This window comes from Xyrauchen texanus, chromosome 6, assembly GCF_025860055.1.
Source record: "Xyrauchen texanus isolate HMW12.3.18 chromosome 6, RBS_HiC_50CHRs, whole genome shotgun sequence".
NCBI classification, from domain to species: Eukaryota; Metazoa; Chordata; class Actinopteri; order Cypriniformes; family Catostomidae; genus Xyrauchen; species Xyrauchen texanus.
This window is the reverse complement of record NC_068281.1, coordinates 33,968,988-33,995,070: the sequence shown is the minus strand read 5'-3', so window position 1 is coordinate 33,995,070 and position 26,083 is coordinate 33,968,988. Positions and strand designations below refer to the sequence as shown.

At 36.9% G+C, this 26,083-nt stretch overlaps 1 protein-coding gene across 1 annotated transcript in view; it reads right to left on the bottom strand.

The window, feature by feature from the left end:
- The window catches only part of LOC127645109 (activated CDC42 kinase 1-like), a 121,355-nt gene extending 98,815 nt beyond the window's left edge, over positions 1-22,540 (bottom strand). Inside the window, exon 1 of the mRNA XM_052128638.1 lies at positions 22,377-22,540. The gene's annotated coding sequence lies outside the window, so the exon portion shown is untranslated. The remainder of the gene's footprint in view (positions 1-22,376) is intronic.
- Between the last annotated feature and the right edge of the window lie 3,543 nt (positions 22,541-26,083).

Genomic DNA, 26,083 nt, shown 5'->3' with positions numbered 1-26,083 from the left:
CAGCAATACGGGGCGGCTGGAGTGGCTTGCTCACGGTTGTAAGCAAGCCGTGACCGCAACGTTGTCATGGTCATGTTCTCGCAGTGAGAACATGAACCATCCACAAACGCAGCCTCGGTGTGATCGCTACCCAGACAGCGCCTGTGGCCGTCGGAAGCGTAGAGCACTCTACCGCATCCAGAAACAACACAGAGGCGGAAGGGCATCTTTATAAAGACGCGTCCATAAAAGGACATTCAACGCCGCTGTGTTTTGCTCTTTTAGAGGAAATTACTCTTTTAAATAAAATCACTCTTTTAGGGAAAAAACTCGTGAGAGTTTTTAAATCTGCACTGTCGATGCGCCCAGGGCAGGAATGCACAGCCGTGCAAACAGGAGAAAGCCGCTGTTGTGCGCCGTGGAATCCAACAGTCATGCAGCAGAGGGATGACAGGAACTCGGTGTGTAGTATGCAGCAGTTGCAGACACCACCATCGGCTCCGAAGAAATTTTCTGAATGAATTCCCGTATTTGCGCCGCTTAAATACCCGTATGTCCGGGGGCGGGACATGCAAATACTGGTTGCCAACTCTCATTGGCCTTTTTTCATAGTTCAGAGGTGAATATCGGCGCTCAAGAGAGACCCCTAGTGTCGCTTCTCTGACACAACGTGGAGAGAGCGACAGAAGGGGAACACAAAATAAGTAAATACAGAAGCACTCTCGTTGTGGAATAAGTGGGGTGGAGCAAAACTTGCGTGCCGAGCGTCTTTAAAGGAAACACCCGGTGTTACATCTCAAATGTTTTAATGCAATGTAGCTTTATTAAAGTTAAAATAATACAGAAGCAGATCGTTTTAATAACTACAAACTCTGAAACTGGCATTTCTCTGTGCGGTCAGTGCCTGCAACTTCTGAGTTGTGCAACTGTCCCGATCTAAGTGGGAGAGATTGAAACTGCACCCTATTGATGAACACACTGTCGCGGGGACGATCATCCCTCGACCATGGACGCTTAATGCAGCTAGATGATAACGTGATGGCTCCCGACTTATTGAATCATAATATATGTCACTGTGTGTCAGCTTTATTAATAAGAAAGAGTTTGTTTTTCTGAGAGTTAAAGATGGATTGAAGTGAACAGAAAGGAGAGAGAGGGTAGTCTTCGCCACATTATACACTGCAACAAAATACCTTTTCAATTTGTTTTGGCTTGTGTGACGAGGAGGAGGGCAGGGCAGGGCCATGACTATGCACGGGAGAGCCACACGCAGTAGTCACGGCCCGGCCCCACCCTCCTCTTCGTCACAGCTTGTTTTCCAATATAAATATCTAAAACTCCTTCAAAACAACATACATTTTCTTTAGCAGCTATACTGCAGAAGAAAAAGTTACCGGAGAATGTTGATACTTTAAAATGTCTAAGAATCCTTTTAAAAATATGCATTCACCTGAGAAGCAGCAAATAAGATATTTAGAATTTACTGCACTCGCAAAAGTATAACCAAGTGAAAAAATACACCTATTGTTGCAATAATTGCTCAATAGTCTAATAATCATTCTATTAATCATTTGATTAATCGATTATCATAATATTCGCTAGTTGAAGCACTATAGCAAACTTTAGCCAAACCTTATTTTATTTTTAACTGTAAGAGACAAAGACGGAACATGAGAAAAATACAGAAAACTATCCACCCTTTTTATAAACAGACCTACAGTATTCTGAGAACATTTGTTGATACTCATTTTTACTTGTTCAAAGATAGACTGTTGAACCTTCTCCAGCAGACATCTGTTCCTTAATTAGGGTCAGACTGAAACCATGTACTGTGGCTAGGGATGCACAGACACCACTTTTTCTCTTCCGATCCAGATCCTGATACTGAAACCAGTGTTTTTTCCATAATCAGATTAGAATATCTTTACCTCATTGTGCGAAAATAATTAGGGGTATTCTTTAATATGTAATGAAACAAAAATCTTTAACTACACATTATTTCACTATAAAATGTATAGTCTATTGAGAAAAACTTTACTGTTAACTAGTCTACTGGATATTGTAGCAGCAAAATTAACAGTAATTCCAGTCTAAGGGACTGTTCCAAAACCTAGTGAGCATCCTCCAGCATTTTAAGACATCATAGGTGACATCATAGGCTGTTCCAAGCCTAGGTAGGTATCTTAATTATACTGCATCCTGAGATATCTCGTTTTGACCAAATTCTAAGGTAGCATTGTGTGCATCCTTCCCCAGGTATGTGATCCCAAAATGCACCGTGATGAGCTCGGCGGATGGCGAATGAAGCGCAAGAGAAATTTATATTATAAAATATACTCAAACCATTCAACACTGAAAATTATTGATAAATCACAGTTTAATATGATACAAAACTGACTATTTTACCTACAATGTGTGTGTGCTGCGTGCATTTATATTCATTAGAGGATCATGTTGTTTCCCTCGTGTCACCTGTATTGAAATCAGTCATGAGTCGAGTGTCCCGATGCACGGAGCTGCCGTCTATGTAGAGCGTTCCAAATAGGCCTCTTAGGAGGCATCCTTTCTGCAAGGAAGCCGCCATAAAAGACAGGCAGTAGACAGTGAGGCAGCTCACCAAGTTTTGGAACAGCACCCCCCAAAGTAGAAAAGAAGCCAGTTTCTTTGCATACATTTTTCAACTTGCATCTGTTGTAACAAGTTCAAGATATCAGTCAATTTTTTATTCAGTTATTTCTTGAAACACTTTAAATATAGAAATAATGAAAATAACAATAAATTATTATTATTATTGACTTTTAGAATAAAAAATTCAACAACACTATATTTTAGATGTGCACCTTTAACTTTAAAACCCTCATGCTTTTATTTTGACTATCCTAACACTCAAGGAATTCCTTTAAGTGTATGTTTGTGGGCTACTTCACAGTAGTTTAATTTGCTTATACAAATTCTGGCAAAATGCTCATCTGTTGCTGTTCTAAATGCATATTATAAGTGAACCAAACTATTGAGCATCTACATCCGAGATGTTGTTCAGTGAGTAGCGCTCGCATATAAAAATATGCCACGAGCTCTGATGGCTGAAAATAGCTGCGACCGCCTTACCAGCTGCCTGCATGTTATGTTTGTGTGTCAACGGAGCAGCACCATTCACCAACACGCTGTGCATGCATACTGCCTGTTATTTACTTATATAAAACAGCATTTTACTATTCATAAAGCTAATGCAGGTCTTCAATTGGGTTTGAATATAATATACAAGACTACTTTAATGGTAATTTTATGGTTCTTTTATGTCAGTTTTGGAGATTGGCAGTAACAAACATGACTAACACACAGTATCAGAGTTGGATCGGGTCGTCGGACCAATACCTGATCCATCCAAAAATGTCAGCATCGGAGCCGATACAGATTTATGTATCGGATCGTTGCATTCCTAACTGTGGCTAAACAAAGTGGAAGCTTTTGAGGTTTAAGTACGTCATTCATGGATAAAACAACTACTTCAGATGGGAAGTAAAGAAGGGACCACACTGTTGAGACTGACTGGTAGAAAATGTATGTGTGAGAAGCAGATTGGGTTACACACACCTGTAGAGAAAATTAAAGAGATAGTTTTCTCTAGGGATTGTAGGTCATTCTGAGCATCACTTTTTATATAGGACTAACACACAGAGACCCCATACAGTGTATTTCATAAAATAATTACTTACACCACTCAGCAACTTATAATTTTATACAAGCGAACAGTAAGCATCACGTAAAAATGCATATTCTCGATTCAGAGGAATAAAGAACTTTTTGTAGCTATGAAGGTGATTCATCTGATGTCAGAGAAGTATAATATCCATATGGATTAGAGACAGAAACTCAACAAAATCACAGTGTAGGTGGGCATTACTATGCATGTATAGGCTTCACTCAGTTTTCATGATTTTAGTGATGTCACACATGACACAGCAGGCTCGCAGTGGCATGGCTGGGAGGGGGTTTGTTTAGTGGGCGGAGTCTGTGCCCGGTCAGTGGGAAGTTTAGGAATCCTATGGAGGCGCCAGGCCATGAATCAGTCCAATTCACATGGCCACCAAACCTCCACCTACAGTGAGGAACAGGCACAACACGGCATTCTATTCTCCAGCACACAAAGAGCACTTTTGTCCTCATCCAAATATACACAGTGCTTCATTTCCTCTGCAGTGTGGTTTAATGGCCCTGTTGTGGGGACTGAAAGCAGATGACTGACTTTTCCAGCCAAAACACAAACATTATGCAATTAGGGTTCAAGTAAAGGGCTGGGTTTAGGGCGTTGTAGGAGGAAATGGCTTTACAAAATTATAAATGATCTAACCATAACTGTAGGTGTTCACTGTAGAGATGGCTCCATCTTATAACAGCGCAAAACAACAACACTATACAGTGTGTGTCTGCATATTTGGGTGGCACTGGGTGCCACTGACATCATGGCACAGATGTAAGGCACCATGCCATGTTGCTTTACAGCCTGCATTCACAGTGCCACAATAACAGAAGTCATTCAATGTACCATAAAGGTTTTTATTTAGGGATGCTCTGGTTGATCGACCACTGGTAAGTATTGGCCGATATTCACTTCCTATGCCTCGATCAGTGGTCTCATAATTTGGCAGATCACATAGGTTGCAAAACACTTCAGCATCACTATCATATCATCATTGGTGTCTGTGGAACATTAGCCAAATGTTGTAAGACAAAGATGTTTATCAGGCAGTTAAGAATGATGAAAGAATCTTTGTTTGTGTTCTGTTGAAGAAAAAAGTCATACACATCAGCCAACCCCTCTACATTCAGTGGATATTATTATTTCTGGATTGTGCAAATACTGTATGTTCACAGTTTTGACCAAATGTGTGGTCGCACTACTTTTTCCTCCGTGTCTGTTTTAGAACAGGAGGAGCTGCAGATCTAACAGCCCTTAGATCAAATTAACCATTATTTTTATTCTTCCAGACAAAATTTGCGCTGCAAAAAATATATATTACAGCTGTAACACAACACCACCATTTTAACTGCACTTAATTATTTTCCAGTTTAAATTGAATTTTTTGTTAAAATAAATAAAAATTTAAGTTTGAAGTCAAGGTGTCTTGCATGATTGTGTAGGCTTAACCCCAACCCTGCTAAACGAAATTTCCCCATAGTACCACCTAGCGTCCAACCAGCTGTAATACCAGTGTTCGTTGGTTTGAACGTGAACATGCATGAATTGTATGAATCATAAAAGGAAGTGAGCCTGAACAACAGCTTCACTGATAAGTAAAAAAATAAAAACACAGTATGACACTTGAAACTATTGGTAGACCATGCAGCCAAATAAGGAGGTGAAACAGACCCACCGGGAGTTGGTTGACAGCGTGCTCATGTATCTGAAAAATTAATTTCAGGCCCATGAGTAAACAAGAAGAGAAGATTCTGTAACTGTACCATTAACAATAAGGAGTGAAGCACAGGCCTGACTGCACAGAGACCGTGTGTGAAAGCAGAAAATGTATCAACTATTAGGATACTATGGATAAAATTACATGCAGGTCAATAATGTTGAATTGTGGGGAATTTTGCAGAGTAATTCCTTTCATAATTTGTTATGCATTCCAATATCTTTTATGGGGCGGTGGAAAGCTAGAGACAATGTAAAAATCCCACTATAATATCATACAACTATTAAGTTCATTAAAAGTTAGGCCTAAAACAAGACAAATTAATCAGCACACGTTTGTAACAGAAAGTGAGTTTTGAAAATTTAGCCTTTTCTAAAAGGTGACTAAAATGCAAAACTAGGACCAGTAAAATTCAAACACGAATCTTGCATTGGGAGACATGAACAGACAAAAATCCTAGTCATTATGTTTCGATAACCACATCTTTCAAGAACAACTGCCTCATAGTAACAAATGTTCTGTTCATTCTAGTAAAGCCTGAGTAATATGAAGAGCATTTAACAAAAATTTGAATAATTGTGTCTTTGTCTAGCTGTGGGTTAATAGACTTATCACTGTCAAACAAGACTTATCAATTCATGCCTTACAAATGTCAAGTTTCAATATGATACATAAAACCACTAAACAAAAAGGCAAAACCTGGATGCAGGAGATGGAGCAGGAGGATTCCAATACAAACATGTTTTTGTTTTTCAATGTCTGTCCAGTGTCTGCCACTCACTAGTGACTAGTGGTCAACCGATATGCGTTTTTAATGGCCAATGCCAATATCCAGAGAGCAAGGTGAACGATACAATGCAATATATCACACAATTTAATATAGTAAATAACACACATAAATTGCTTATTTAGCACTATATTTACTCAATTTCAAACAAAACAAAAATGTATATTGTATTTTAAATGGTAAACGGCAAAATAGCAGTTTCTTCTGATTTCTGTTTAGTCATCAAATTGTATTAATTTATTTGCACATGAAGAAATTGTTAATTTATTATGAAGATGGAAATAACAGTACACAGTAGTCCAGCAACCATGGATGGTATGTTCATTTCAGCAATCACATATATATCAAGATGGAACAACCCACCAAAAATATCATAATATTCATGACATAAAAATGTATAGTATTTGTTAAAATTACTTTTACCTCAACACATATACATATATATATATATATATATATATATATATATATATATATATATATATATATATATATAAATATACTACTTTTTACTTTATGGTCTTACAAACTAACATTTTAGTTATTAAATAATACATTTGGATGTGTTAAAAATGTTTGGTATATTCAAAATTGCATGAAACAAACATAAATATAGTATAGTATTACATTTCTAATATTTTTATTATGTCGATTTTCCATTTTCATTATGGAGAATCTTATTTTTGACTGACCCATGTATTTTAAAGACAGATAATATATTTTCATTTTATGTATATTGTTAATATTATAGTGTTTATATTACCATTTTATTTTTATGTTTGTATATTTTTACATATTAAAATTGACTGATTCAATTTTTGATCTTGCAGACTTTTGAACACTTGATCTCTCACGATCAACAATCAGCACTGCACTTTATATATCTTAATCTTATTTTCTCACACTGGACTGTCAAATATATTCTCCACAATATAAATACTGCATATATATTTTACTGCATATAAAATGTTTTATTTTTTATTGTATTCTATATTGTGTGTATTGTTTACTGTACATTGTATATAATTATTGTGTTGTAAATAATTATTGTGTTGTAAATAATTATTGTGTTGTGTAAGTATGTGTACATTTGATATGTACATTTTGTTGCGTAAATAGGTTGTTTATTGTAATTGGTATATGTCTCGTCACTGTCATGACTGCTATGTTGCTCGAAACTGCACACAAGAATTTCACCTACTGTTGCACTTGTGTACATGGTAGTGTGACAATAAAGTGATTTGATTTGCAGCAGGTAGCATTACAAAAAGCACTTTTGCTATTTCTGCAGTTCTTGTCAAAGGTGCTATATTATGACTTATGACGGAGCGCCACGTTACGAAAGGCTGCAAACCTGGATCGCGGCAACGTTATATGCTTGCAACGCTCGCATCACTCTGTTAATACAGGCACAGTACAATGACACTGACATGTCGAAAAATGTGTCCACTTCGTGTGCTCACACCAAATTCAACAAGCGCTGCTGCATGAGAGGGAGAGAGAGAGAGAGGGAAAAGGACACGCAAAAGCGGATTCCCTGTATTCATGCAGATTCTGGAGTTCTGGACAAAGACAATACTCAGAATCCCGTGCAGAATTTCAGGCACTGTAGATTATTTTCAACAGCAGGATATAATGTTTTTTAATAAGTGATGCATGTATACGCTAAATCACAAATAAACCCAGTATTTTTTTCATTATTAAGGTTTCAATCAGGCAACTTGTCTGGTCGGGCAAGTAAAATTCACTTTGACTTGCCCTTGCAAAAATCCACTTGTCCCGGACAAGCGTTAATGTCGAGATCTAATTGTAGTAACACAACGGCACATAATAACAAAGCGAACTATGACTGGTAGTTTACATGTCTCAGTCAGCTTCACATGCAAGCAGGTGATTTTCGAGCCCTCAAGAAAAACATGGGAAAAATGGGAAAATATATCGGCTAATGCCGACAATGGAAAAAAAGTCTGAATATCGGCCAATTTATCGGCATTTGCAATATATCGGTCGACCACTACTAGTGACTACAGCCGTGGCCAAAAGTATTGGCAGTGACATATATTGTATTTTGCAAAGTTTGCTGCTTCAGTATTTGTAGATTATTTTTCACAGCTTTCTATGGTACACCTGAAAACAATGATAAGCATTTCTTAAAGTTTTAAAAGGCTTTTATTGGCAAAAACATTCAATATATGCAGAGAGTCAATATATACAGTGTTGACCCTTGTTCTTCAAAACCTCTGCAATTCAGCTCTGGTATGCTGGATATCAGCTTCTGGGCCAAATCCTGACTGATGGCGATCCATTCTTGCCTTATTAGATCTCGGAGTTGATCAACATTTTTTGTCTTCTGCTTGTCCACTCGCCTTTTGAGGATTGGGATTAAGATTCTGGGAGTTGCCTTGCCACGGATCCAAAATTTCAAAATAATGATCTCCGAGCCACTTCATAATTACTCTTGCCTTGTGACATGGTGCTCCATCTAGTGCTGGGTATCGAGTTTGTTACATTTAAAGCACTGACTGAATTGCCTCTCAACTATAGAGTATCAAAAAATGTATTGTCGTTCGGTACAAAATTTCAATACCTAAGGGGCTAATCTCATCAATGTCAGTGATAAGCATGTAGCATGCTAGATGTGCCCAAATCTAAAAGTGCCAGTGATTGGCTGTGTTTAGAGATCAAGGAAAAACACTAGTTTATGCCGGTTACGCGGCTCACACGTGAGGCTGTAGTGTGTATGCGTCCCAACCCCCATAGATGGAAAAGATCAAAAGTGTGGCTACATTTCAGCAGGCTCAATGCCAACAGCGCGATGCAATATTTGCGACAAGATAATTGCTGCGAAGACTGGCAACACAACTGATATTCTGATGAAGCACTTGATAGTGCACAGAATAATCTTAAGAGCAGAAAGTTGCCCTGTCTTCGACTGTAAGAAGACTGAGCCGGTGCAGTCATCCTCTCAGCGTCCTCCTGCCACAGAGCTTCCTTCAACATGCCCACCAAGAGTCCTTCAAAACTACTGATGAATGCAGCGGTGCCATGACTGCGACTCAGACAGGTAGGTTAACGTTTAGCAAACAAACCAACAAACAAAATTAACCAACTTGTACTGGTATATGCTTGTGTACTTGTAAAATTAACGTTTCTGTGCGCGGTGACATAGTCCTATAATCTGGGACCTACGTAACATTAGATATTGTTCGGATGTATAAATAGCTAGCTAAATCAATGCTAAAAATGCTTTAAGGTTGACAGTAACTGATCAAGTTTAACTCACATTAAACTAGTTATCTTGTTAAACCGTACTTATCCTTAAGTTGGTTGAATTAACACTTTAGCATTCTTGTTTTTTTTTCTCTTCACATCAATGTTATAGCCTCTGCCGACCATGACATGAGGAGACCAGAAGACTCAGAAGAGTATTTGAGTCTGTAAAAAAAATAAATAAAAGTCAACAAACTGAAACAAATAAAACCAAAGATTTTTTGAGGTAATGTTTGTAATCTTGTTAAAACAGATTTCATAAAATTGGTATCGAAAAAGTATAGTTTAGGAACCGGTATCAAAGTCAAGATATTGGAATAGATATCAAAATTTTTTGAACGATACCCAGCCCTAGCTCCATCATGCTGGAAAATGCACAGATCATCACCAAATTGCTCCTGGGTCGTTGGGAGAAGTTGCTCTAGCAGGAAGTTTTGATACCATTCTTTATTCATGGCAGTGTTTTTGGGCAGAATTGTGAGAGGGCCCATTCCCTTGGAAAAGCAACCCCACACATGGATGGTCTCAGGATGCTTCACTGTTGGCATCAAGATGCACTCACACCAACCTGCTGCCAATATTGAGCAAGCTCTTCACTGGTGATGACGCGATTCCATAACCGACTCCTCAGGAGGAGACGGTCCTGCCACTTGCTGGACAATCTGGGACATCCTGAAGCCTTCTTCACTGCAGTTGAACCTCTCTCCTTGAAGTTCTCGATGATCCGGTAAATGGTTCTTTCAGGTGCAATATTCTTTGCAGCAATTTCCTTGCATGTGAGGCCATTTTGATGCAAAGCGATGATGGCTGCACAACTTTCTTTAGAGGTAAGCATTGCTAACAAGAACACTATGATTGGAAGCACCTCTTCCCTTTTATAGCAATCAGTCTGCTCTTATAATCCAATCAGAACGATAGAGTGATTTCACCTGACTAGTATGCATTCACACTTTCCCAGGTGCTGCTGATATGATTAGTGAAATTATGTTAGCTGGTCATTTTGTGCAAGGGCCAAAAAACTGTGAAATTTGGGTTTTTGTGTTAAATGTAATTTTTTTTTTTTGGCCAATGAAGCTTTTTGCAATTATATAAAATGAATCTGATCACTCTGCACATTAATTTGCAACTGAAGCAGAAAACTTTGCAAAACACAAAATTCATGTCGCTGCCAATACTTTTGGCCATGGCTGTAGGGCTGCAACTAACGATTATTTTGATAACCGATTAATCTAATGATTATTAGAACAATTATTCGACTATTCGGCGATTATTGCAATGATTAATCATTAGCTCTTAACCGATATTTCTGCTTGTGTCCCAACTTAAAAGGTTATATTAAATGTGCTTACTAACAATAAAGAGGAACAAATAATCTTTTAAAAATACCTCTAAATGACATTTACTGAATTAAAAGGGGAAAAAAAACTTTATAAGTTTAATTCAGTAAAGAAATTCACTGCAAAAAAATCCTATTTTTATCAAGTGTTTTTTCTTGTTTTACATTTAAAAATGCTATAAAGCTATAACGCATTAAATATAACTGCACTGAAGATGTAGCGTCAGGGTGTTTCCTATAAAGATGGTCGACACGCAAGTTTTGCTTCAGCGGAGCAGCAGCTCCAGTTCCACTTATTCCACAACGAGAGTGCTTGTTTATTTACTATTTTTGCATTATAATTCCCTCATACTTTGCGATCTACATACTTGAAGCTGTTTGGAATGTTTAGAGTGCATCTGGACTATGAGCCATGTAATTCTTCCTATGCTATGTCTGCGGCCAATTAATCAAGAAAAGAGCAAAAAAGTACTCCGTAGAATCATCTGCTAAGATGTGTGAGACCTAAAAGGCATATTTCGGCATGTCTGTCTGGGTCCAGGACAATCTCTGGGCACCTCATTTCACCGGCGAGCACAGCAAAAAAATTCTGGAAGGTAAGATGGACAATTGTTGCTTGGAATTTTATGTTATTTATAAAATATTTAAAATTGTAAAAGTTCTTAATTTTAAAATGTTTTACAATTTTCAATGTTTTTGAAAAAATATATCTGTAACACAGTTAAAGGATGGGCAAGGAGGCGGCGAGAACCGGCTTGTCAACATAAATGATAATTTAATTAAACTCAAAACACACAAACATCAATACACATGACGGACATGCCCGTAATTCTCTCTCTCTCTCTCTCTCTCTCGAACCATCGTCACCGGCCGCCTTTATCCCTCGCGCGCCTCATCAGGCCGATTGGGGACCGGGCGCGCAATATTCCGACCCGGCCCCGCCCCCCTCCGCTCCACAATATCATATGACAAATGTTGTGAGAATCTCTAACACATTAGTCATGGGTGAAATAAATGTATTTTTGTAGGATGGTACAGAGGGGAAAAGAGAGCCATGAAGTTCGCTATCCCAAGAATTTTGCGGGAACCCACTGATCACTCAAGCAACTGCTACTTCTGAATAGTGAACCCTTCCAAATGTCGGACTGGCAAGAATGCACCTGCTATCACGTATCCGGACCTTCCTTCATCCATCGCCCTGGTGCCACACTGCCATGAGCTCCCCGGAGCCACTCATCTGGAGAGAGAGCAGCCGTCTTTAGAAGAGAGCAGCAAGTCCGAGAGCGAGGAAGACGTAGATCAAGATGACAATTTCAGAGGTGGAGCGGAGGAGAGAAACCCATACTAGTCCAACCAAAAAGACCTCAACGACTTGATTAGAGATCTTGGTCTCACCAAATCCAATGCCGAGCTTTTGATGTCTAGGCTCAAGCAGTGGAACTTGTTGGATGAAGTGCGCAAGTCGCAGATCAGAGGAAGCATCACCAACCTTTTTCCAGCTTCTTCACCCGTCAAGATGGGCTCTGCTTCTGTCACAATGTGACTTGTCTGTTCGAGGCAATCGGAATCACCTGTAACCAGAATGAGTGGCGCCTCTTCATTGACAGCTCCTTCACAAGCCAGTTTTAAATCAGCTCTTAAATCTTAATTCTTCTCTCTGGCTTTTGACTAAGATTAGTTTAAGGGTTTTATGTTTAAGTTTTCTGATTGGGTTTCATTTAATGCGTTTATATTTTGTACTTTGCATGTTTTCCTTTAATGCTTTCTTTTTATATGCTCAACGTTTTATTGTACAGCACTTTGGCGCAACTCTGTTGCTTTTAAATGTGCTATAGAAATACATTTTGACTTGACCTCATCCAGGAGCCTCAATTCAAAGACGTGCTGCTCCATAATGTAATCGTCTCTTCCCGTGGCTCACTCGGTGCACCTCAGAGGATTACAACAGCATTGCTGGACACCTTGGAAGTACGATGAGTACATTTGGGGGCTGATTCGTGAAAGTGATTTACAGTATAATCGTAAATCTCGAAAAACTACTCCCTTTTGTAGTCATTTGTGTATTACTTTAGTATTAATACACGTTAATTTGGATTCATATGTTGTTTTTTTCTGACTATGTGAACAAAAAGACACAAATTTGCATGTTTTCTCATAGCAATTATGAAATAACATTTACTACCAGGAACAAAAATGGTTACATAGTGTTATGGCAATGGAGTCTTTTCTTTTTTCTTTCTTTCTTTCATCCTGTTTTTTTTTTGGTCTCTGGACAAGTCATTTGTTTTTCTCAGAGAATTGAAAGACCAATTTTTTGTCCGAAGGACAAGCACGACAATGTTTAATGTCGAGCCCTGTATAAAATATATTAGTGACAAATACACTATAATGTATATAGGATGCATTTGAAAGAGTTAGTTACCCTGTTTATTTTGCCAGTGTTTGGCTTTTCCTTTTTAAGCAGGGAAATCTCTAACGTACTAGATTGCTGGATAATATTAATCTATTTGTTTTCCAAAACTGTTTTCTTCTAAACACAAATGTTTCTCTATTTCTTTTTTCTTCTGTTTATGCACTGTTAATATGTAGTTGTCATCAAAATGTGATTTTTCATCTTGTATTTATTATTGTAGATGAAATTAAATAAACCTTCAGTACCAAACATTCCAGTAATTTCCTTGACAACATTAAAAAGTAAATAAAAAGTCAAACTGTTTCTGTCACAGGTATCTGCAGATTTTACTGTTGCTTGAGCCAATTCACTTGAAAAAAATGTGACAAAACTTATTCCAACATCTTAGTTACACTCAAGGGCTATTGAATTGAAATGGGGCTGTAACTAAAAATTATTTTGATAATCGATTAATCGGATAAAACATTTTATTTCTTTTATGTAATTTATGTAAATTTGATTTACAGTAATAAATTCACAATTTCATACTCTCATAAAACGTATAAATAAAGAAAAGTTACGTTTGAATTATTTATTTACTATTATTATTCTTTTTAGGACATATACAACACACAGTTCCTTTCCTTTACTTGTAAAACCTAACAAAAAGTACTGTTTATTAAAGTGCAAAATGATCCATCGGTATAGAATGGGACTTAAAATCAGCCCAGTAGAGGGCAATGGAGACACCAGAATAGAAATATGAAAAATTCTGCTCAACTGAAAAATTAATAACCATGTTAGAGTCATATGTTGATTACATTAAATTATTTTTAAATAACATTGCAATTTTTTAAATAGTATTGTCACTGATTACGTTTTCTAAACTATTCTTTTCAAAAATACATTTAACAGTAGTGTTTTCTTATCCAGTAAAATAAAATTTGTCCTAGAATAAATTTACTGGTGAAATCAGACATTACATTTGGCATTATCATGACTATCGAATATCAGGATCCTTAGCATTTTTATACATTATATTCAGCGTTCTATATAGTTTTATGTTGAATAATCATCTTAAACACAGAGCAGATTCACGCTCGAGCTGAAAAAATCTCATCCTCAAAGGCTCATTTGTATTTAAATGATAAGAAAACATTAAAACTAGGGCTGTCAATCGCTATTTTTTTTTTAAATCTAATTAATTACATGGTGTCCCGATTAATTAATCACGATTAATCGCATATACAAATATTTGCTGAGAAAGCCCTTTATATATAACAATAAATCAATATATAAAGATTATACATATTAATATCAATATATAATTTTTAAATAGTTATTTTTAAATATGTGTGTGTGTGTGTGTGTGTGTGTGTGTGTATATATATATATATATATATATATATGTATATATATATATATATATATAGTAGGGCTGTCAACGAATATTCTAAATTCGAATATATATTCGAATAGTTTTAAAAACAGAAATTCGAAGGTGAAAATTAATATTCGAATGTGGAAAAAAGCGCCCGCGGTAGCAGATGTGCGGCTGTCTGCTTTACGAAGTGGGCGTGCTGCCTGAGGGGTCTTTGTTGTCACATTTCTCGAATTGTGTGCCTCATTTTATTTAACGTTAAACAGAAACATGACTAAAATGTAAGGCTACTGTACTGACTGAATAGATGTTGCATGAATAAGGTAGGTTAGATACAGCAGTTTCTTGCACTGCAGGCTTCCACTGGTTTGATTATTTACCGTTTCATGTCAAGGAAAAGTTCCATGTTTACCACAGCACAGCTTCGCTCGGAGCGTTCAATGTCGGTTCTATATACTGTAAAACTTCAATTAATGTTAATAATTTGTTTTAATCACTGAATGAAGCCTGCTATATTTGGGACAAGAGTCGCGACCTTATATTGCTTGCACAAAACTCTTGATCAGCACTCAACATTTGTTTATTGTTGTTGTTCTTTTAAACCGTTATGCGCAGAGAGCGTGAGGGCGAGAGAGAGAGAAAGAGTGCCTGCTGGCGTGCGAGCAGAGTGAGGTCTTGGCCATTAGTTGATTTACTTGTTTTTGTGTAGGTAATACGTTGTCAAATATGTTTAAACTTAAATAAACTACCTATACAAATAGTTATGTCTCTTTGTATTAATTTGTCCTGTTATTGACGTAATGCGCGTCATTGACCAAATGCGTAACCAGATATTCGAATAGTTCGAATATATGTGTTTTTTAGAGGAATATTCGAATGTCATTTTTGAGCAATTTTGACAGCCCTAATATATATATATATATATATATATATATATATATAAAATAAAAAATATTCAGATAATTAAAATGAATTACATTCTTGTAGCAGAAGAGTTAATCATTCATAAGACAATACAAAAAGTGTCTTTAGAATACAATGTATTGTTTACTACCATAATTATTGATCATACGCCAATCATTGGCACACAGTTCACAGCAATCCATTACACAAGTGAATTTGTCAATCAGTTCGAGATATATTATGAGGGCTTGTTTAAGGACCCGTCAATGTACATCTGCGTCAGACGTGCTTGTGTCGCGTCTCGGGTGCGTTGTGTCATAAAAATAAAATGTTTAGGTCACTGTGTCAAGTTAAATATTGTTTAATACTCAATCTTTAAAAACATCTAGAGATCCCTTAGTTCGCATTTGCGCTCCTTCAAGTGTTTTGAACGCAAGAACGTAATGCATGTTTGTGTGTGTGTCTGCTGAATGTTGTTTTCTTCACTGTATAAACTGTCCGTTGCTCATACAGTTGAGATTTCACTTACTGCCCTCTGGAGTAAACAGGTGGTACTACAAGCTTGCATTTCTCAGGAATCTTCCCTATTATTGTCCGGCAGTGCGATTAATTACGTTAATTATTTTAACGCGTTATTTCTTGTCGAATTAATCACACTGAATTAACGCGTTAAATCGACAGCCCTAATATATATATATATACACACACAAGACAATTTTCAGACGTTAGTGTAGCCAGGAAAGTTCAACCCTTCAGTACAGTGAAAATATTGCTCTTCTTCTAAACAAACAAACAAACAAAATGTATGCATTGCACAGATTGCAATTAGATGTTTTGTTCATGTGTCAACTAATTTCAACTCACAGATATAATTTGGCTTTGTCTCTGTAATTAACATTTCCAAACAGAGATGATAATCTGTTAAATTAGGCCAAATTATGTAACAAATTATAATGACACAATTGAATATCCCTTTGATTCTTCCACCAACATTTCAAGAGAGCTTTACTGCTGTTGTACTTACTGAAAACCAAACAAACACCATCTAAAAACTCTGAAAGCATGTCTAATGACAGACAGGGTAATTATTGCAAAGGCCACAGAGATGCAGGAGAAAAAGGTCCTGGAGTGGAAAAGCTGTATAGAAACACGCTCATCTCAAATGTTCTACCAATTCAAGTGCAGTACAGCATCTGCCATGATCAGCAGCAGTGTTTGGCATTCACAGTTACTGTACATCTACAAGTTTTGTTGTGACAGTAAAGACCAAGTTAGAGTAGGAGTTAAAATGTTCTTGGCAGGGGCACACCATCCACAAGGGAACAAATTGAATGACAGCACTCATGCTATGCTGTAACACTCCAGCAGAGGGCTGACGCAAAATGCACTGCCATGAGTAAACATTGGGGTCTGAGATCAAGGAGTGGGCACTGCTAAATGTTAACACACCACAAATACATCATGGGCACAGCCTCATTATTAAACAAAATACTCTATTTAAATCAGTGATGATGAATAAATCAGAGGTAGAGCCAACTGCTCACTTATCATAATGGGCTAATAAATCAAGTTTGGCATTGATCTGTACAGGAGTTTGAGCCAAAAGTCAATGAGCACTAAAAGTCCTAGCTGCTGTGAAATTGACTTGTCTAAATGCTTCACTGTATATAGATGACTTATGCAACCACATGCCAAAATAAAACACTTTTCTAACAATATCCAGCACCTTATGAAAAGGTAGGCGGTTTATTCTGTGATTCCTCATCAGGAACTGTTACCCGTCTGAACTTGGCTTGCCATAGAGACGTCTGGCATGTGGCCACATTTTTTGAGGTTGATGCCCACAGTGTTAAAGGGATGCTGCTATTAACAGTGGGCACACAGCCAGTGGAGGTAATCCAGGTCTCACAGAGTTCAAAATCTTCACCTGAGTCAGCTATCTAATGTCTTCACAAGCATGGTGATGGTTGTCAGCCTGCTTCTTGAATTTGGCAATCCTCTTTTAAAGGCTTACCTCAATGTGATTTTTATAAATTATGATCCAGTCATTGTGAGGCTGAAATACAATAGAATTTTGATATTTTTAAAATAATTATTATATATCGATATCTGATGTACAGTGAAGCCATTGGTAAAATCTGCAGACACTGAGCAAGTAAGCAGAAATTATTAGCAGGTAAAGACGCAAATTGTTGTTTATTTTCATTCAAGGCTGTCAACGGATGATCGACCAAATCACAAGCTCTTCCGAAGTCCATTTTCAACACAACTGACCAATCACGCTTTCTTCAGAAGATCACCACTGACCAATCACAGTTTCATTTTTGAGCAGGCTCTAAAATACGGAGCTGCAGAAGATTTCGGTTATCACACATCTCTTATGTGCGCCGCTCTGTTCTGTACTGTATTACACGTACTTGGAACACACAAAGATAATGATATGGTTAGGGCCTTATGATTTCCACAACTTGGAAAACACAGACGGAATTGTGGAATCCAGTCCTAAAAACTGAATGAGGAATGTCACTGAATTTGACATATTGTGATAAAATGTATTTATGAAAGCACAATCAAATTAAAATCATGAGATGATTAGGATGGTTTACAGATTTCTGAACTTTGATGCCAAAATACCAGGCATCAAATGTCTGTTCCCATCTGGTATTAAGTTGCATTTTTGGTGATCCGATCACATTCAAATTCATCCGATCACAGTGCTAAATACAGGTGTAAACGTGTTCCATAATGTTTTGTGATCGGATCACTGAAACCGCATACGGAGGTAGTCTAAAACGCACTACATCGCATTTGCAGGGCTCTATGCTTACATTAATTTTTAGGATGCTGCATATTTCGTTTGGCCAGGCTTTGTAAACTTTTAAAGAAAAATATTATGCTTTTCATTTCATTCCAGCTGACTAAAATGTCTTACACGTCTTCAGTGTAGTTTTATTTGGGAGTTTTACTCTTTATTCCGACTGTACTATAAAACACTTCATGAGCTTCAATCTAGGGTTGGGAATCTTTAGGCATCTCACAATTCGTTATGATTCTGGAAGTAACGATATGATTTCAAAACAATTCCTGATCCATCTAAAAAAAAATTCTTTATTATTATTCTGCTGTGCAAAGGCACATTTTTAACAAAATTTGGGTTCTGACTGCAAGTAGCCCTGTAACAGACAGGTCTCAACTATAACCATGCAGTAACTGCAAAATCCACACTCAAATCATTCATAAAATTATAAAATAAAAACATCACTTTTCTCCCGAACTGCTGTCTCATAATTATTTTCAGGTGTATCTCGTATTTCATGTTCTTTGTTGGCAGTGCACTTAGTAGGGTGCACTTGGCTAGAATATGCGCGTGTTTCTAAACATCTGTCTCTGGCGCATATATGAGATGTCACGTATGCGTTTGATATGGCTGCACTGTAGAGCCCTTATCTGAGGTGTGAAACAATCCGTCAGACAGCAGCGAAGAACCAACTGATGCACAAAAGCATCTCAACTGACCACATATGATCGGAAAACCGAAAGCGCATCTTAATACCAGGTGAAAATAGGCCATACATATACCAACTTTGAAAATCACTACAGACAAAAACTGAATCTAGATGGCTAGATGGAATCATAGCTAGAGGGTAAGAAATCGGCACTCATCATTCACCATTTTATCCTAATCTGACGTTCTCAAAATCAGCAGACTAAAGCTGATAGACAAGTAGTGCCAACTCAACCTGACTGAAAATCTGCTACACGTGTAGTGTAATCCAGCCTTTCTGTAGTGTAAACCTTCCTGTAATCCATCTTTTATAATTACACTTAATATGTTATGAACCCTAAACACACACAATTAACGAATATTACCACACTTTTTGCATAATTTGGCATAAAAATATTCTGTTCAAGTGATATATCTTATTTTGTATTATTTAAAAAAATATATATTATTATTTAAATTTTTATTCAAACGTGACTTGTCATATTCAATGTCAAACATGATCTTCATTGACACAGTTTTGTTGACTTGGTTAACTAACTTTTGAAAAAACTTTATAAGGGGTAAAATTGTTTGGTGCAGGGGAAATTATGCAACAATTGGTCATAATGTTTGAAAAGAGGATAGAAATCATTTTCATTCAATATATATTGAATTCTTTGTTTCAAAGTTGAAAGTCTTGGAAAAGGCTAAAACAAAATCTACAAATAAAAGGCATTTAAAAAGTACCAAAAAAAAGATGAATGCCTTATAAAAATCAGTTTAAAAGTGACCTTCATATATCAAAATTAAACAAAATATTTAATCTGTCTATTTTAATAAACATCAACCCCTGGGAACTGAAACCCCCATAAATAACCTATATGCAATAACATTTAGATGTCACTCTTACAATAATTCAGATTCATAATGGAAGTTTGACTTCTGCATGTCCATTGTGTTCTGCAAAATTAGACCTTTGATCTGCAGGTATCGCATCAAAATCTTTCTTCGGGCGAGAGGGTACATGTCTTCAGTCTACCCACTTCTTCACAAGCAAAAGAAGAGCGGAGCGGCTTCTGCGGCCTGGCTTGCCTTTACATGCAGGGATGGTTATCACACCTAGACTGAGATACTGGGGCCTAGAGGCAGCACATATTGAACAACAGCCTTTACCTCTCCTACACATTGAACACCAGTAGGCAAGGCAACACCCCTGACTGGGCCTTAAAACCACAAAGCCACCACAAAAACATTTGAGTGAGAAATTAACTGCAAAGAAGGCCTCAAAACCATTCATTACCACAAAAATACACTGAAAGTCTGCAGCAGGTATCTTCCCTTATAAAAAACACAACACACCCCTACCTGCAGGCCTGGATGAGTCACGGTGTGCTGCAATAATACAGATAATGACACTTTTTATACCACTCATTATGCAAACTCACGCTTACACTGCTGCAATCTAGGTTAGGAGCTCTAAAGCAGCCAAACATTTTCCATCTGAATCAACCTTTTGTCCTGCAAGACTGTAATACAGCATTGGTCACGAGTCTTTCTTGGTTCACAGAAAGAGACTGTAATATACATAACAATGGCAGTGGTGAGGCTGCTGCATCTTTAACAATACACATTAAAGGGTTAGTTCTCCCAAAAATGAAAATTCTCTCATCATTTACTCACAGTCATGCCATCCCTGATGTGTATGACTTTCTTTCTTCAGCAGATCAAGAGCATTAGTTTTTAGAAGAATATGTCAGCTCTGTTGGTGCATATAATGCAAGTGAATTTGACCAAAACTTTGAAGTTCAAAAATACATAAAGGCTACATAAATGTAATCCAGTGGACTCCAGTGGTTTAATCCATGTATTCAGAAGTGATGTAATAGGTGTGGGTGAGAAACAGGTCAATATTTAAGCCCTTTAGTACCACAAATTCTCCTCCCTGCCCAGTAGATGGTGATATGCACCAAGAATATGAATTGCCAAAAACAAAAGGACAATGTACAAGTGGAGATTTATAGAAGAAAGGGGGCCTTAAATGTTGATCTGTTTCTCACCCACTCTTCATATCGCTTCTAAAGACATGGATTAAAACACTGGAGTCATATGGATTACTTTTACGCTGCCTTTGTGCTTTCTGGCGTATCAAATTAAAAGGTCACTATTTACAGAGCTGAAATTTTACATTTACATTTACTTTTATGCATTTGGCAGGCGCTTTTATCCAAAGCGACTTACAGAGCCCTTATTACAGGGACAATCCCCCCGGAGCAACCTGGAGTTAAGTGCCTTGCTCAAGGACACAATGGTGGTGGCTGTGGGGCTCGAACCAGCATCCTTCTGATTACCAGATTACCAGTTATGGTGCTTAGACCACTACACCACCACCACTCCATATATTCTTCTTCTACAAAATCTTGTGGAGAAGAAAGTCATACATGAGAGTGAGTAAATATTGACAGAATTAGCATTTTTTAGTTAACTATTCTTTATTGAAGATACAGGCATAGAGAATAACGGGATTATCTGAAAATCAGACAAAAAATCATTGCTGCATATTCTATAGACAGTTTTATCCAGACCTGTTTGCTGAAGCGGGGAAAATGTTCAGTATCCCAACCATGGACCGTGACATCAGCAAAAGCCATTGGCTTTAATGTACACATATCCATAGGCGGAAATTGCAGGGTGGTCAGTACCCCCCCCCCCCCCCATTTGAGGGTTGTCCCCCCCCCTAAAATATCATTAAAATATGTGTATTGTAAATAATATAATGATATATTCTTAAAATAATTGTTTAAGAAATAAAATGATACAAATGCATACGGGGCAACAACAAAAAAACCTTGGTGTCCCCCTTCAAAAATTGCTCTTGAGAATTATGTTTATTGTCCCCCCCCCAACATTTTGATGAAACTTTCGTCCCAGCACATATCCTTAAATCATATTGCTTGTCGTCCAAATTTGTTTATAGCCTTAATGCAAAATATCTGAGCCCATCTCACTCAGACTTTTTAGTTAGAAAATGGAAATCTCTCCTTAAATCCACAAGCAGTGGCCCAGTTAAATCCTAAACACCCTATGTTAATGCAGTAAACCAAAGACTAGGCTAAATAGACACTCAAGTGTTCAGTCAGTTGTTGAGAAATAAGAAGATACTAGACATATATAAGAGGTTTAACGCCTAAACTTATGAGGAGTCTTTTAGCCGTGAAGAGCAGATTTCCCGCCACACACTTCGCCTCACGCGCAGGTGAAATCTGGAGATCAGCGAGAGTGCACTGAGATATGAGGAAACGTTCAAATACAAAGTTTGCTCTTGAATTCTTGTATATAAGTTTAAATTCGCTCCCCACGCTATTGTGAAACTGTGTTTTACAGCGGTGACATACAAGCTAAAGTGATCATCTCTGACACACAGTCCTACCTGTCAGACTGTCGGTGTTCACGCGCAAACGCCAGGTGTCTGGTGAGTGTATACAGCGATGCACAACGTAATCCGTAAGTTAAAGTGTGTTTAACTTAATAAGCTCTTACATCCACACATTCTTCGCTCTAAAACCACTGTCTCTTTCTCGTTAATTTCTGGCTTGAAGTGCAGCAGCGCTCGAACGTCATTACTCAATGTCTGTCTCGCTCTCTTTGTGCATGCTCATTTTGGCAACCCACTCTTAAAGAGACAGGGCACTTTTATTTTGACAGCACTCCACAAGGAAAGGAACCCTAACCTCAAAATAACTTTTGAGAAGCATTTTTTATTTATTTTTTTATTGTAAAGAACATTATCATCATGCCGGATGTAATATCATGAAAGGATATGTATTTCACCTCTGTTGAGTTGTGAAATGTTATAACTGAACCTCAGCATAATAGATTATGACAGTGATCAAATCAGTTTATTCTGCAAAGTACTCTAGTTCCATCATGTGGATATTTTTAAGAATTGCATGCACGTCACTAGCGCACACAAACACAAACTAATACAGTACTTGTAATAATGCACTTAATTAAATATATTAAAAGATGTATATAAAAAATGACAACCGAATAGCAGACGCAACCCGGTAATCGTTATATGACAATTCAAGTTGTGACTGTGTCCCACACTCAGGGTTAGTACACATGTACAAAATACATGTAACGGAATTACATATTTAAAATAAAAAATATTAGTAATTGTATTCCAATACAGATACAATTTAAATATTTGGTAATCATAAATGTTACATTCAAAAAGTATTTTGTTTACTGAAGAGATTACTTTGCATTTTATTGTCATTTGTGTAATGGAATATTTTGTCTATTCAGATGGAAAACTTTTATAAATGATGTGATTCAAAGTGCATTTGAACAGCGGTGAAACACTTTCTTATGATGCATAGTGTATTCATACGAGCAGTTAGTTTGAAGTAAGTTTGGAGCACAAGAAATATAAATAAACCTTGTGTAAATTGTCATCTGAACATGTATCTTTATGCTAAGCTAAAATGCTATTTCTACCCATTTTACATGCACCTTACCAAGCATGGTCTTATATTTTTTTATCAAGAAAATAAACGTTAGATTATATTTTCTCTGTCTCTAGTAAGACCTTTCACATTAGGACAAAAATCTTATTCTTGATGAGAATCCTTAAAACAAGATCAGTTTGATTGATCTTGTTTTAGAAACAACACTGCATAAGATATTTAGGTTTTTCAGAGAATGTATTTGTAACATGTGTATTTTGTCTTACTGTACTGGCAGAGTTTTTATATTCAAAACAAGTGAGAAAATCTACCAGTGCTGAAGAAGTGATCCAAAGTATTTAGAATACGTTACTGACCTTGAGTAATCTAACAGAATACATTACAAATTACATTTTACAGCATGTATTTTTTAATCTGTAGTTCAATTCAATTCAATTCAATTAAAAAAATTTATTTCGGTCCACAAATACAATTTTCCATAATACATTTAAATATACATAACATAGTTGAATACCTTTCAAAAGTTACCCTCCCAACCCCGTCTATACTGTGACATCTTATATTGTATATTATTTTAAAAATGTTTTATAATTGTTTGAGAATTGTTACATATGCAGATTTGTGAGCTCATATTAATTATTCATTTATATACTAAATATAAAATGTAATCTTAAAAAATTATAATAATATTAAATATTAAAAATTAATTTGTCACATTGCAGGAGTATTTAAGTGAACTGTAGAAAGAGAGAGAGAGAATATTAATGTAGCAGGTATAGCACCTAACAAAACACATACATATCTAAACATTTTATCTAAAATATTAATGTTGGGAAAAAAAACTTATGTCCAGTTGTTTGTGTAGTATCCACATACAAATCTTTAGAACAGATTAAGCTGAAAGTGACTTTGGAATGTAGAGGGGGGTGCTTTATATCTCTAAATGTAAACACATTCTTGACATCCTCACTCCAAACAAATTGTGATGTCAGAATTTATTGTTGGAATCATAAATGAATGGGTACAGGGGCCTGTACCATGATGGTAGTTGAACAAACTCGGGGTTACAGGATTGGTTTTTGAGTCGACAAAACCAAACCGATGCAATCAGGCTTTATTGGTACCATGACGCAGCTCATCAACTATCTCTGTCAATTCAGGCTTTGATCCTTAAGCTATGATTACTCCACACGCGCGTGCACATAAAAGAGTGACGTCGACACTGAACAACCAATTGCGTTCGATATGGATAGAGCGAGAGCTATATATTTTTCCGCGCAGGAGCAAGAGATTATTATTCAGAAATATGAAGAATATAGGAGTGTTTTTCAAGCACGCAGTAACACTGTATCTGCTGCCAAAGCAAGAGAACAATCTTGGAGGAAGACTGCGTTAATGCGTAGGCTAAGTTAAACAATTAATGTAAATTTATGTAGGATAATCATATTAAAAGTTTATTAAATGCTAAAATTAAAATGTGTATTCGTGCTGATATATACATGCATGCATAAGTGTGTGTGTGTGTGTGTGTGTGTGTGTGTGTGTGTGTGTGTGTGTGTGTGTGTGAGAGAATGTATAGGCTATTACATCCTAAGAAAGATTGATATTCATTGATTTTTAGATGCAACTCCAAACGTTCTTGGCAGCAGATCAAAACAAAATATAAAAATATCATTCAAAGTGGTGAGTATTTACCAAAACCTTTTATTACTTTTGTGAACATTTAATCACAAACACTTGTTTGCAGCAAACAGAAAAAAGTGTGACATAAGGAAAACTGGGGGAGGGCCACCTCCTCCAGAATACACTGTGGCGGAGGAGTTGGCACTGAGTAACAACAAGGGGTGGCCGATTATGGATGGGATTGCAAGTGCTGTACAGTCTGACCCTGGTGCTGGCTCCTCTAAGCAAGTGACACTGGGTATGTGTGTGCAATGCATTACTAATGTTTTAAAAAAAAAGTTAAATATGGCTGACTCTATGTTCTGCAGAGTAGAGGGAAATACAGTGTCCCTGTTGAAGCCAGCACACATGCACACAGTCTCCTGCACAGAGGTCAGTACACCAGACAGGACACAATGAACATAACCTGCTTTATAACAATTTTGCTTTAAATTGGCCTTCAATTTATAGGGTGAACCAAATGATGAAGACACAGAGACAGTTGCTGAGGTGAATGCACTGGGCTTTTTATTATAGCACACATTTGAATGTCATAATTAAATGACTGGCTCTTACACATCTCTTTTATTGTAGGATTTTTCACAACCTGCCCCAGAAACTGAAGCCTCTACCTCAATGGGCTTCAGAAGGAATGTGAACAAGGTAATGCTTTAAACCCTTAATTATAGTCAGTCCTATGTTTGTAGAAAGTCATGCCACTTTTTGTGATTTTGATCAACCTCCAGAAAACGTGTAATGATTGTTTGTGGTGGAATTGTTTCAGGTGGAAACAGACTCAGTCAGGGCCCTTTACAAATTTGAGATCAAACAGCTGGAAAAAACAGATCTCAGTATGTGAATATATATATATATATATATTTTTTTTTAACCAAGTTACCCTGTATGAACACTATGAATGTTTATTAATGTCATTTTTCTTTCTCTCTTTCCTCCCTAGCCACATGACCAATAAAACAGTTTGAGACCTATCAGCAGTGTCAGT